We start from the raw sequence: 2,794 nt of genomic DNA on the forward strand, positions 1-2,794 counted from the left end.
GATCATCCTTTCAACACTTTTGAGAGAATTATTTCATATTTTTGTAACTTTAGGCTAACTTTTGTTTAAAAATTCCTTTCTCCCTTATTCTTTTAGCTTGTTAATGGTTTTATCATAATTTCTTTAAAACTAAGTTCCTTTATTATTTCTTTTTTCTTTAAAAATGGGATATTTAAAACTGTGTTTTTCAGATAATAACTTTTTTGTATCTGAAAGATTTTACTATGAAGGATTTGACTTCTTTTTACTTTCTAGGTAGTTTGTAAGTTCAGTTTTAATTTCCTCCTTGAACCAAGAGTCATATTGAAATGTACTTCTTAATTTCCAAGTTGTTAAGGTATTTGTAGTCACCTTTATATTACTTATTTCCAATTTTATTGGATTGTGTTAAAAAAACAAAGCCTATAAAATTTCTACTTTTAAAGTCTGTTGAGCCGATTCCTTTTAAGAGACAATAAGATTCTATGCCTATAAATAATAAATAATTCAGTTCTTATTAATTAATAATAAGTAAATTCAGGCCTTTCGTTCAGCCGGAACCGCCATCTTCCTGTAATTCGCCAAAATGACCAACACAAAGGGAAAGAGGAGAGGTACCTGCTATATGTTCTCTAGGTCTTTTAGAAAACATGGAGTTGTTCCTTTGGCCACATACATGCGAATCTATAAGAAGGGTGATATTGTGGACATCAGGGGAATGGACACTGTTCAAAAAGGAATGCCCCACAAATGTTACTATGGCAGAACTGGAAGAGTCTACAATGTTACTCAGCATGCTTCTGGCACTGTTGTAAACAAACAAGTTAAGGGCAAGATTCTTGCCAAGAGAATTAATGTACGCATTGAGCATATTAAACGCTCAAAGAGCCGAGATAGCTTTTTGAAGCATGTGAAGGAAAACGATCAGAAAAAGAAGGAAGCCAAAGAGAAAGGTACTTGGGTTCAACTGAAGCACCAGCCTGCCCCACAGAGAAGCACACATTGTGAGAACCAATGGAAAGGAGCCCGAACTGCTGGAACCCATTCCCTATGAATTCATGGCATGATAATGTAAATAAAATAAAAGACTTCAAGACTGTAAAAAAAAAAAAAAAAAAAAGAGAGAGAGAGCGAGAGAAAAGTAAATTCAGTTTACTGACTGTTTTTGCAAGCCCTAAAGGCATTACATTTTTATTTCTATGGAATCTTCTACTGAACCTCTAAATTCTGAAAATGATATACTGATGTGTTCCTCTGTTGTGATATGTTTAACAAGCAGTCCTTCTGTTTGTAAAGGTTTTTCCTTCATATTTAAGCTTTTATATTGCTTGGTGCAAACAGATTTACCTTGAGTCTACCTTTTTCAAAACCTGTACCTTTTATCATTATAATGTCTCTCCTTACCACGTTTACACATTTCAGCCCTATCTTGCAGTTATATTGCTACTTCTTTTCATTTTTAGTTTATATTTGTTTTATCTCTTTGTTTATTCTTTAATTTCATACCTTTATTATTTTGCTTTAATATTTTTGGTAAATAGTGTATTGCTGTTTTTTTTTTAATAAGTCAGACTGTATCTTTTAATGGCAAAATTCAGTTCATCATATTTAGTGTAGTTGCTGATGTTGATATATTTGATTCTTTTCTATCCATTTTTATGTCTATTATTTATTTTCATTGGTTATTTTCTCTTTTTAATTTGAGCAAGCTGCTATTCAATCCCGTTAATCTTTATTCTGGTTTTACTTTTCAAGTCAATCTGACAGAATGTTGTTTTACCACTGAATTTAATACAATCACTTTAGTATAATGGCAGATGCAGTAAATTCCGATCTTTCCATCTTTACATTAAGACATTTTGCTTGTTTTGTCTGTTTTATTTTTCATTTATCAACCTGATTTTCACTTTTATTGCTACATATTCCAGTTTTATTTTTAAAATGAATTTGACAGAATGTCTTTTAATGGTAGAATTTAACCCATTTAGATTTAGTATAATGGCAGGGGGCGGAGCAAGATGGTGGAGGAGTAGGAGACCTGGATTTCGTCTCCCCTCAGGAATTCAGCTGGATAGGGATCAAACCACTCTGAACACCTACAAACACAACAGAAGATCAAAGAAAAGAATAGCAACAACTCTCTCATCAGAAAAGTGACCACTTTCTGGAAGGTAGGATGTGTGGAAAAGTGAATCTGAGGTGATATTCGGGAGGATAGACGGCAGGGGAGGGGCCTCCATAGGCCGCTTCTGGCAACTGATAGAACCACAGAGCACAAAATCGGAACTTTTAAAAGTCTGCTCCGCTGAGGGACGTCACTCTGGTGGCTAAGCGGGAGGTGGAACCCTCTGGGACAGTGTGGTCTCAGGACCCTCGGGGTCACAGAAAGACCAGGGGTGCCTGAGTGTGGCAGAGCTCCCAGGTAATGGAGCAGGGAAGCCGACTGCAGAGAAAGAGCCCAGGTGCGGGCTCACAGCTCGGGGTTGCCATAAACCGTGATCCACAGCACAGTCGGGCCACTGCTCCTCCAGCAGGGACCCAACAAGCGGCAGATCCGGGAAGACTAACTTTCCTTCCCTGGGAGGAACCGCGCGGGAGTGCACCGCAGGGATCTGCTGGGTTTGGAGACTCCACATGGGGTCGGGTGCCAGAGATAGAAACGCGCGGTCATAGGCCAGGTGAGCACAGAGTGCGGCCGGAGACCAAGGAGACAGGAGTGCCTGATGGCTTTTCTCTGGGGGCTCACAGAGGAGCGTGGCCCTGAGTTCTCGGCTCCTCCGGGGCAGAGATTGGGAGGCCGCCATTTTCACTCTCC

The 2,794-nt window shown here is 38.8% G+C and overlaps 1 pseudogene; it reads left to right on the forward strand.

Moving 5' to 3' along the window:
• The first annotated feature begins 544 nt into the window (after positions 1-544).
• LOC102740437 (large ribosomal subunit protein eL21 pseudogene) lies at positions 545-1,041 on the forward strand (annotated as a pseudogene).
• The last annotated feature ends 1,753 nt before the right edge of the window (positions 1,042-2,794 follow it).

This window comes from Leptonychotes weddellii, unplaced genomic scaffold (assembly GCF_054177405.1).
Source record: "Leptonychotes weddellii isolate Sample4059 unplaced genomic scaffold, ASM5417740v2 HiC_scaffold_15858, whole genome shotgun sequence".
Classification (NCBI taxonomy): Eukaryota; Metazoa; Chordata; class Mammalia; order Carnivora; family Phocidae; genus Leptonychotes; species Leptonychotes weddellii.